The sequence below is a fragment of the Gasterosteus aculeatus genome, chromosome X (genome assembly GCF_964276395.1).
Source record: "Gasterosteus aculeatus chromosome X, fGasAcu3.hap1.1, whole genome shotgun sequence".
NCBI classification, from domain to species: domain Eukaryota; kingdom Metazoa; phylum Chordata; class Actinopteri; order Perciformes; family Gasterosteidae; genus Gasterosteus; species Gasterosteus aculeatus.
This window is the reverse complement of record NC_135698.1, coordinates 6,325,438-6,337,420: the sequence shown is the minus strand read 5'-3', so window position 1 is coordinate 6,337,420 and position 11,983 is coordinate 6,325,438. Positions and strand designations below refer to the sequence as shown.

The window sequence follows — 11,983 nt, the reverse complement described above, 5'->3', positions numbered from 1 at the left end:
CACAAGCTTCATTTATGACAGTTGAAGTTAGCCGACGAGTCTTCAATTCGGCGTACAACTTTATTTCTGGACACGCTAACACCGTTGAACATTATTCATACAACTTTAGTGAGGCTCTGTTTTATGAAGTCACCATATGAGAAACATTTCCCATTTAGAACAAAGAGTTGAGCTGCTTTGTAACTGGCTAATGTTGCGTTTTCTTGTGTTTTGTTGGGTCAAAATTATAAGCTTGCTGCTGTGTGTGTGATGGGTAGAGCTCTCCCCTCCCCCCCCCTGCCTGTTTGGCCACACCACCTTAATTGGTGATGCCTAACAGGTGTGACCAGGTGCTCTTTAAATGGGAGCTTTTGCCCCACTAGAGCTAGAGGGGGGCTTGCTGTAGGTCTCCCACGGCATAGGCACAGCACTCGCCACGTGCGGATGGGTTTGAGCGGAATCTAGAGGTATGTCAGGGGTTTTCTGTTTCATGTTTTAATATGCTTTTTAGCAGTGAAATGTTTATTGGCGTTATTTACCTTTTCTTTCTTTTATACAGGAAATGATCAGGTGGTGCAACGCTGAGCCTGGTCACTGCTGTTTTTGCCTTTGATTTAAAATAGATTATGGTTACCCGGTTTATATAGTATCTTTGATTATGAATTGCTAATTTGTTTTCTTTCTGGGTTAGTGTCTTTGTTTTGTCCTACATAAACAACCATTACTGCGCCCTATACTGGGGGTCCCTTTAATGCCAGTGCAGGTGGGCATATAGTAGGCCTACAGGGGGTGGCTCACGAGGTGGAAGGCCCTTTCAGTTTATTTTGTTTGTTTGCTGTGTTTTAATTCTTTTTGATTTGCTGTGTTTTCTTTCCTTTGACCTGGTGGTGGCCCCCTTGTCCCCTTTCACTCCCCCGCCCCGGTGGGCCTCAAGTAGTCACCTTATACTGGTAGGGTACCCCAGTATAGTAATCCTTTTTCAAAGCATAGATTATATTTTGCCATAAAACCGACCAATGTTTCTGGATTGATTATTCCTTTTCTTTTAAATATTAAACCTACTTGTAAATAAAAGAAACATTGTTACAAAACTGGAACTTCACCTCTCTGCTCCCTTTCTTTTTCATTACAACTGATATACTTTGGGTGAGAGTCCCAAAGTGACGTTGTCACCCTTGTGACCAGGCGAACGGCCGCCCCGGTTACAAATTGGGTGAGAGTCCCAAAGTGACGTTGTCACCCTTGTGACCAGGCGAACGGCCGCCCGGTTACAAATTGGCGTTGCTGGCAGGACTCTTTTTATTTTTTATTTTATTATATTTTTTTTTTTTTAGAGCAGAGACGTGTCCTTCTAGTTCACTTTTCTGACAGTTGCTTTATGTAGGACCCCCCCATGTGTATATTTTTCGGATAGCTTACTATTTATTTATTTTTGGGCAAAAACAGCAGTTGGCCAAAGGTTCTTCTTAAAGAGGAAGAGGAACCTGTATCCCTGTTGGCTCCCAGGTGCCAAAACCACCCAAGTCTATAGAAATGGAGGAAGGCCAGCTGGACTTACGGGACTTGGTGATTCAACTCCGGGCTCAAAATGAACAACTTTCACAAGAACTTTCAGCAACGCAAGCACGTCCAGCAAGCTTGACTCCTGGCTCTTCTGAACTCCCTGGCCCCTCTGGATCTGCTGGTCTCCCAGGGGCAGCGCCTGAACGCCTACTCTACATCCCTAGAGAAAGGAAGTGCCCCATGTTTAGGGGGAATGTGGGTATAGGAGTGGTAGAATGGGTCGAAGAGGTCCGTGCTAGCATGCGGGCCAGGCATTTAGCTCGCATAGATCAGGCCTATTTCATTTACGATCATTTGGAGGGGTCTGCCAAAGATGAGATCAAGTATAGGCCCCAGCAAGATCGTGAGGATCCAGAGAAGGTTTTGACTATACTGCAGGAAGTGTATGGATGTTCACTGTCTTATGTTGCTTTACAGAAGGATTTCTTCTCCAGAAAACAGCTAGAGGGTGAGTCGTTGCAGGACTACTCTCATACTTTATTTGAGCTTATGGAAAAAATCATGAGGAATGCTCCTCAGGCTATACCTAACTCTGCCATTCTATTGAGAGATCAGTTTGTGGAACATGTTAATGATTCAGATCTCCGCAGAGCTTTAAAACAGGTTGTACGTGCTAAGCCATTAGTTACCCTCTTGGATGTGCGAGGGGAGGCAGTCAGATGGGAGAAGGAAGGTAGACAGCTGGAAAGTAGGCCCCGCAGTTTTTCCGTCCCCTCCATCTGTGCTACCCACCTTTCAAGGGTGTCTGAGCAGACGAGTACCTCATCTCAAAGTGAAATGGCGGAGATAAAAGAGATGCTTAAAGCACAACAAGAACAAATTAACCAGCTTTCCACCCACCTCTTGCAATTACAGAACCCCTCCAAATGGTCTCGGCCTTCGAATACAGGCCCTGTTCTCTGTAGACGCTGCCAGCAGCCAGGGCATTTTGCTCGTAATTGCGATAATGCAAGGGTCCCTTTTCAGCAACAGCGCCCCCAGGCGCATCCTATGCAAAGGGCAACTGCTCAAAATCAGCAGTCGGAAAAGTAATGCCCTCTGTTTTGCAGAACCACGATTCAGAAGGGGCCATTACAGGTTCATGTTATCCAGTGGATGAACAGTGTCTCTCTCAACTTGTTAGTCCTTGTCCACATGTTGCAGTGGTCATTGGTGGGGTTGAGGTAGACTGTCTACTGGATACGGGGTCAATGGTCTCCACAATTAAGGAGTCCTTTTTCCACCAGCATTTTGACAACTCTCCCCAGGCATGCCAGTGGCTACAACTTACAGCAGCTAATGGACTTAGCATTCCATATGTGGGGTATGTAGAGCTCGATGTTTCTGTAATGGGTACAGTTATTCCCAAAAGGGGGATTCTAGTGGTTAAGGATCCTCCTGGTTCTTTGCCCGAATCTGACGTTCCTGGTGTCTTAGGCATGAATGTATTACGTGAATGTTATGCAGAGTTGTTCGGGCAACATGCCTCACCCCTTTTTGATGTCTCACTTGTGAAAGAGGCCCCTGAGGCATGGAAGAAAGCTTTCCAAAAGTGTCACGAGAGCCGGGCCAGACCTGCAACAGGTGCCAGTGGAGTTGCTAGGGTGAGGGGGAAACATCCAGTCTACATACCCGGGGGGACAGTTAAATTGGTGGCCGCGACCTGTCCGCAGAGGTGTCTTCCACCTTTCCAGGCTTTGTTTGAACCTTTTGCCAACCAAGAAGCTCTTCCTGGTGGTTTGTTAGTATCTCTTGCGATGGTCACAGTGCATCATGGTACTGCTTACATCCCAGTTGTGAATGTTGGTGACACTGATGTTAAACTTTACCCCCGCTGTGCCCTAGGGATGCTAAACCAGGCCCAGATAGTGAGTTTACCTACAGGCATCAACGAGGTTCCCAGGAAGCCAGCAGGAATGGGTACCCTGGCGACCATGAGTTCTCAGACGGGGCAGGTGAAAAACATCTCTGATACACTAGCTTCTCTTGATCTTAGCAATGTTCCAGAGACAGAGAAGGCTGGGATACGGTCCATGTTTGAGAAACATCATGCTGTTTTTTCGGCATTTGAAGGGGATCTGGGATGTACTAACCTTATAGAGCATGAAATCCCATTGCTAGATGATGTGCCTGTGCGACAGAGGTTTAGGAGAATCCCCCCCTCAGATTACGATTCTGTTAAAAATCATATCAACCAGCTCTTAGAGACCCAGATAATCCGAGAAAGTTGCAGTCCATACGCGTCCCCAATAGTCCTCGTCAAAAAGAAGGATGGAAGCCTACGGATGTGTGTGGATTATCGTCAACTCAACAGCAAGACACGCAGGGATGCCTTTCCTTTACCTCGGATAGAGGAGTCCCTCGATGCCCTGGCAGGAGCACGTTGGTTCTCAACTATGGATTTGGCAAGCGGCTATAACCAGGTACCGGTCGCAAAGAAAGATAGGGCAAAAACAGCCTTTTGTACACCTTTCGGCTTGTTTGAGTTTAACCGCATGCCCTTCGGCCTCTGTAATGCGCCTGGTACATTTCAAAGGTTAATGGAACGGATCTTTGGTGCACAGCATTTTCAGACACTGTTACTATACCTGGATGACGTGATTGTCTTCTCTTCCACAGTAGATGAGCACTTAAAGCGCCTCGATGCCGTGCTGTCTCGCTTGCAACAGGAGAAACTGAAAGTAAAGTTCGAGAAATGCTGCTTCTTCCGCACGGAGGTAAACTATCTTGGTCATGTGATTACCGAAGATGGCGTGGCCACAGACCCAGGAAAATTATCAGCTGTGGCAAATTGGCCGAGACCAACAAATGCAACGGAGTTAAGGTCATTTTTAGGTTTTTGTAGCTACTATCGACGTTTTGTGGAGGGTTTTGCAAAAATCGCAGCCCCCCTACATCGCCTGTATCCAACATGATAGACGCTCGCACAAAAAAAGCATCTCGGAAGATAATTGGGGAGCTTTGGACTGAACAATGTGAGAAGAGCTTCCAGGACCTTAAATCCAGATTAATTAGTGCCCCTGTGTTGGCGTATGCTGATTTTTCTCTGCCTTTCATTCTAGAGGTGGACGCTATCCTCAGTGGATTAGGGGCAGTGCTTTCTCAGGAGCAGGATGGAAAAGTGAGGCCGGTAGCATATGCCAGCAGAACCCTGACGCCAGCAGAGCGAAACATGCCCAATTACAGCTCCATGAGGCTTGAGTTTTTGGGCCTAAAATGGGCAATGGCTGAAAAATTTCGGGACTATTTGTTGGGTCAAAAATGTGTTGTATGGACTGATAACAACCCACTTAGCCATTTGAGCACTGCAAAGCTGGGGGCAACAGAACAGCGGTGGGCGGCTCAACTAGCAGCTTTTGACTTCTCCATTAGGTATCGCTCGGGTCGCTCTAATGTTAATGCTGACTCCCTTTCCAGGCAGCCTCACCATGGCAATACACCGCCAGATCTGGGGACATTCCTTCCAGGAACCGCCCTCCCAGAATTCCTGATGAACAAGGTTGACCCTTCAGTACAGGTAACCCAGATGTCAGTGTTTGCCCTTCCGTCTCACACCCCAGATTACCTTGCCACCCTCCAGCATGCAGATCCAGTGTTGAGAAGCTTCCTTCAGTTTTGGCGCTGCAAACACCCCCCAGACAAGAAGGAACGCCAGGCTCTTTCGAAACCAGTAAAGGAACTGGTGCGACAGTGGAATAGGATGGTGGAGAGAGATGGGCTCCTATATCGTCGCATTCACCGTCCGGATGGTGGAGAAGAAATTAATCAGCTGCTGCTGCCAGCCTCCCTGCGGGAGGAGGTGCTTCAACAACTGCATCAGGGTCATGGACATCAAGGAGTGGAGAGAACTACTAATCTGGTAAGGCAGCGGTGCTACTGGCCAGGTCTGTATAAGGATGTCAAGGACTGGTGTCAAAAATGTGAACGATGCACCCTGGCCAAACCCGTATACCCTGCTGTGAGAACACCCATGGGCCATCTGGTAGCTTCCCGACCGAATCAAATTTTAGCCATTGACTTTTCTCTGCTGGAACGTGCTCGCGATGGAAGAGAACAAGTTCTCATTATGACCGATGTCTTCTCCAAATTCACTCAAGCTGTCCCGACCCGTGATCAAAGGGCCTCCACTGTGGCAGGGGTACTGGTCCGGGAATGGTTTTATAGGTTTGGGGTGCCAGCCCGAATACATTCGGATCAAGGCCGGAACTTTGAGAGCTTGTTAATCCAGCAGCTGTGCAGTTTCTATGGCATAAAAAAAACACGCACCACGCCATACCACCCCCAGGGGAATGGCCAATGTGAGAGGTTTAATAGGACCTTACATGGCCTATTACAGGCCCTTCCACCTGTCAAGAAGCCAGATTGGCCCAGCTACCTCCCACATGTTACCTTCTCCTACAACACAACCACCCATCAAACCACTGGTGAGTCACCATACCTTCTAATGTTTGGCCAAGAACCCCAACTTCCTGTTGATTTTCTCCTTGGCAAGATTCAGGAACCAATTGGAGGTACTATCGGTGATTGGTTGCAAGAACACCAAATGCGCCTCCAGACTGCCTTTGATGGGGCCAAGGAAAGGATCCAAGCAGCAGCTCGCCTCAGGAAGGAACGACATGACCAGCATGTGGCTGGTGGCAACCTGACAGAGGGTGAAATGGTCTACTTGAAAGACAACAGTGCTCGAGGCAGAGTGAAGATCCAGGACATTTGGGGTCCCCGGAGGTACAAAGTTGTCAAGACCCCTTCTGATGGTGGAGCAGTGTATTCTATCGCACCCCTGGATGACGCAGGAAAAATCAAGCATGTCCATAGAACTCTCTTGCGACCAATCCCACTAACCACCCCTATAAGTGAGCCAGACTCTGGGGAGCAAGGGAGATCACCTACCAATGAAGGAGATTGCGAACCGAATGGTGAATGGTGGATTGTCCCCCAACCAGTGACAGCTACGCTAGAGCCCTTGGTTTCCTGCCCTCAACCACCTGCACCAGCCGAATCTATTGCTGGCACCATATCCCCAGTGGATGTGGATAATGATGACCCTATGGAAGGATCCAGTACAGTGCCTCTTCGTCGAAGCCAGCGTGAGACAGCAGGGAGACACCCAAACCCCCATAATCTCCCTGTGCCAGCATGGAGAAGCGGGAGAGAGGCTGCAACTTCTCGGGTAACTGGGTCGGGTAATATGCTCTCTGCCACTCCTAGGCTGTGGAAGTAGTTTTCCTTAAAACCGTGTTTTATATTTTTGTTTGCTTGTTGCTTTTTTTTTATTATCGGCGGGTCGCCGACAGAAAATGGGGGGTAGATTGTGATGGGTAGAGCTCTCCCCTCCCCCCCCCTGCCTGTTTGGCCACACCACCTTAATTGGTGATGCCTAACAGGTGTGACCAGGTGCTCTTTAAATGGGAGCTTTTGCCCCACTAGAGCTAGAGGGGGGCTTGCTGTAGGTCTCCCACGGCATAGGCACAGCACTCGCCACGTGCGGATGGGTTTGAGCGGAATCTAGAGGTATGTCAGGGGTTTTCTGTTTCATGTTTTAATATGCTTTTTAGCAGTGAAATGTTTATTGGCGTTATTTACCTTTTCTTTCTTTTATACAGGAAATGATCAGGTGGTGCAACGCTGAGCCTGGTCACTGCTGTTTTTGCCTTTGATTTAAAATAGATTATGGTTACCCGGTTTATATAGTATCTTTGATTATGAATTGCTAATTTGTTTTCTTTCTGGGTTAGTGTCTTTGTTTTGTCCTACATAAACAACCATTACTGCGCCCTATACTGGGGGTCCCTTTAATGCCAGTGCAGGTGGGCATATAGTAGGCCTACAGGGGGTGGCTCACGAGGTGGAAGGCCCTTTCAGTTTATTTTGTTTGTTTGCTGTGTTTTCTTTCCTTTGACCTGGTGGTGGTCCCCTTTTCACTCCCCCGCCCCGGTGGGCCTCAAGTAGTCACCTTATACTGGTAGGGTACCCCAGTATAGTAATCCTTTTTCAAAGCATAGATTATATTTTGCCATAAAACCGACCAATGTTTCTGGATTGATTATTTCTTTTCTTTTAAATATTAAACCTACTTGTAAATAAAAAAAACATTGTTACAAAACTGGAACTTCACCTCTCTGCTCCCTTTCTTTTTCATTACAACTGATATTCTTTGGGTGAGAGTCCCAAAGTGACGTTGTCACCCTTGTGACCAGGCGAACGGCCGCCCCGGTTACATGTGCTTAACTTTCTCTGCACCAGCGTGACGTAAGGGTCTGATTTTTATAAAAATATAAAAATTCATACATTGTGCTCTTTCTCTACAACCGTTTCATTACAAATCTAACAGACATACTTGACCTTGTTTTCTTCATATAACTTATTCATATTTCCACCATGTCTGACATTTTCTGCACTCATTTGCTATTTTACATCTCATTGCTTCACTCAGCAAATGATTGCTTATAATTATGAATAAAACTAATACGAACAATACATTCATCCTTTATGTTTTTCGATGCGGGCTAATTAAAAATAAATGGGGGGCCGGCAGGTTGTAGTTTAGACACCCTTGTTCTGGATTGTATGTCTGTATGTCCATCCAGTTCAAACACTGGTGCTCACGTACCATGCTGTGAATGGATCGGGTCCAGTCTACATCCAGGACATGGTCAAACCCGACATCCCAACCCGCACTCTCCGCTCTGCAATCTGCAAAACTACTCGTCCCTCCCTCACTGAGAGCAAAACACTCGACTAGATCACGACTCTTTGCTGTCCTTGCTCCGAAATGGTGGAACGAGCTCTCTGAAGACACCAGGACCGCAGAGAGCCTTCTCATCTTCCGCCGCAAACTAAAGATACATCTCCTCAGACTCTACCTCGACTAAAAGACTAACAAATTGTAGCACTTAAATTGTACTTAAAGCGCCACTTATCTATAGCAAATTGTAAATTGGCTTATTTGAGGAAATCGCACTTTCTTGTTTCTTGTTCTTCTGAGTTTGTATCCCTATGGTTGAATGCACTTATTGTAAGTCGCTTTGGATAAAAGCGTCAGCTAAATGACATGCAATGTAATGTATGTGCGCTCTTTCGTGATTGGCTGACTATATGGATTTAAAGTTAAAAGAAAAAAACACTAAAAGTGAAAAAAAATTCCAAATCCAAAACAATTAGCTGAAAAAAACGGAAAAGCCTTTCACAAACTAAACTGTATTTATTACAGTTCCTTCATTCCTTTAGCCTTTAGTATTTAATTGTACTCCTTCATTCTGTAGAGTCCGGGTAGTTGTGGAAATCCCGGTTGACGACAGTACACAGTGGAGGTTACGACCTGGTTATGACTGTATTCCAAAGCACAGGCCTTGATGGAGCCACAACGACTTCCATTACTCTGCGTCGACCATATTGACTGGCAGGCTTGTGGGAGGGGCCTTCATGACAAATGGAGCCCTGCGTGCAGCCCGTCCTGGCATTGTTATACTAGGTGCATTACTGTAAGTGAGTCAACAGGCAGTGGAAAATCACTCAAGCACAAACTGTTTCCAACTCCAAACCTCGTCAGAGGGAAATACATCAGAAGAAGAATGATGTTGTACGCTGATCCCGTGCTGTGCCTCCAGTCTGGCCTCTCTTCTATGACAACATAATACAGGACCAGGGCCCATGACGGAGCGGGGAGCTCATCTCATAAATCAAAATCAAGTGGAGGTTGAGTGGTTTAGTGAAAAGTCACCAGACTGGAGGGAGCTGGATAGGGAGACAATGTTTGGATACAAAACAATCAATGGACCTTGTTTGTGAAGAATGATCAAATAGATAAACCTGTGGTGTAAGTAGCAGAAGTACAATGTGGTTTTGTGATGTTTTAGTGAATCACTTGGGGCTTTGTTCCTCAGACTGCTAATTTCACAGCATTAAACTGGCAGAAATGGTGTGTGTGTGCGGCAAAATATCTTGTTCATCTCGTGACATTCAGCTTTGGTTAGCTTTATTTATCAAAGAAAGATCTGGCAAGTGTCCTGTGGAAAGCTTCTGGATAGGACACGCAGATGCAACATCCCTCTAAACATCTAAGAATATACAAATTGACAATTTGCTCATCAAGGCACAACTATAAAACTGCTGAAGATCACATATTAACGTGAGACAGTAGGAATGACATGCAAATTTCATGACAATGTTATAACCCCCCAAAAAGGTGTTGAGCTCCACCCTACCAAATAATACTCTACATTTGGAATCATACCGGCAGTGAAGTAACACTAATCACTATTAACTTGAGCTGAATAAGGAAATAGCTATGATGAACAGAACAGTGTATTATGTGACCTTATGTTAGCTGAACAATGCACCCACTGATCATTTTCAGGTAAATCCGCAGGACCCTGATAGTAAAATATAGCAGAAGTTGGTGGAAAATGTTGATAGCGGATTTAAAGAGTGGAGAAATACATCTGTACATGAATGCGAACTAACTGCAACCCTGGTAAGCTGCTTATCAAGACGACGATCCTCCCTCTCAGCTGACCACACAGACATCAGTATAGTGTTAAAAAAGGGACACGTCCAAAGCCTTTTGTCCTTGCCCATTTCCACTGAGGACCATCAAAGCACCGCCGAAGTCCTGCAGAGCTCCACAGCAGAGCGTGGCCGCAGATCAATCAGCTTCTGACACAAGTCTATGATTAAACGGCAGTTTTGGACATCCAGAGGTCTTATAGATGATATCTAAGGGAATCTGTAGGGGGACAGTTGGAATGCCGATATGTGCAGATGGTGGCTGATTAAAAAGAGTCACTCCCTCATTTGTAGCGTGGATCCAATCCAGCGCATTTGCAAGTGAATTAGTTGATTATCTGCATTGACACCGTGTTACCGTAAGCAGTTTTCATGGTGGTGACTCACGGGAGACGTGGAGGAGCAAAAAACAACAGCACTGCATCGGCATTAAATACCAAGAGAAAGGCTGGCCTATTCATGTCCCCAATGGTATTTACCCTCCAAGCTTCCTTCGCCGATATGAAATTAGCACAATGGTGGGAAACAATCAATTACAGCATCCTGGTTTTCCTTTGTTGGCTTTGTGACATCTGAGGAGCAGCGTTTCCTCCTTGACAGCCATGTTCAGCCTGCAGAATTGACAAAGAAGCACCAGGCGGATCTCTGAGAGCTGACCTTTAGTGCAGAACTGTGACGACAGGATTTTTAACCACCGTATTTTTATACGGGGAGGGAGGACGGGGGGGGGGTTCAACAACGGCGCTATGAAAGAGGACAAATCCCGTCATGTCATAGAGACGCCCATGGCGCTTCCTGCTAACTGACAGTAAGAGTGCGCCTCCTGACTTTGGCCCTGACTGTCATTATTAGGGAAATGTTAGTGCAATGATGGGGGGGGGGGCAGTAGGCTCCACAGGCCATGTATTAGATTTGAGCTTTAATCTCAATGTGGGGCAACACAGTGAGCCCAAGGCTTCCCAGAAGACATTTCTCTCTGTCTCACTTTGTGTCTCTTTGTGTCATTCATTCTGCGAATTCTACCGCCGCTGATGTTCCCTCACGCCACTCATCGCTTAACAATTTTCATAATTGCAGGCTCTCCCAATATGAGGCTGGCATCTGATAGCGATATGAGATAATGCTTCTGACGTTAAGTGATTTTTGCGGAGCATAAAAATTCCAGTGAGTTATGCCTCCCACCAGTGTGCAGTCAAGAGTGCGAGCACGCTGACATATGTAGCCAGTGGCACACGGGCGTCTACGAGGGGAAAAGGGGCATTACGCCTGATTTAAAGTAACCTCTTGTGTAATCGCAAGTTATTGCAACATATTTCTATTTTTTTTTTATGACTTTCCATCTTTTAACGGTGTTTTGAAATGTCTTTCTAACAAATAAAAAAAAAGGATGGCAACACTCTATCGACAGATGCATTCGTGACAAAGGTAAAGTCTATTCATTTTTATTCCTAAAGCAAGAAATACTTTGCCAGGCGAAACCAAAATCTCAAAAACAGACACTTAGCCGTCTGTAATTGGCAGCAAATGCTTGAGGTGACATTTATTTTTTAGGTAATTTCAATTTCACAGCATAACAGATGCTTTTTGTTCAGTTCAGTGCAGGACAAGTTTCAAAAGTATTCCTTATTTGTTGTAGTATTAAGTAGTAAATTATACAGTCACATGTAATTATTTTTACTTTTTAACCAACAGAGGTAGATTCTGATTACTTTAAAGTTAACAAAGATAATGACAACAGATGTTTTAGCATTTTTACTCTAAAATGTAGCTCGATAATAAAAAGAAGCAAAAAAGCGAGGACAGAATGTTTCTTTTTCTATATGTCATGAATAAATTGGTGCCTTTGCCAGGGACTGAACAACGTGATCTCCAAAACCTGTTCGTAAAAATGTATACAAAAATCTTGAACATACAAATTCGTAACAATACATACGAACTGGCTGTGGTTAACCAATCC

The 11,983-nt window shown here is 45.6% G+C and overlaps 1 long non-coding RNA gene across 1 annotated transcript; it reads left to right on the top strand.

Moving 5' to 3' along the window:
- Positions 1 to 252: 252 nt before the first annotated feature.
- On the top strand, positions 253 to 1,076 carry LOC144383645 (uncharacterized). The gene is made up of 2 exons (XR_013451062.1): positions 253 to 446; positions 539 to 1,076. It is a non-coding gene; the product is annotated as an uncharacterized LOC144383645 (long non-coding RNA).
- The last annotated feature ends 10,907 nt before the right edge of the window (positions 1,077 to 11,983 follow it).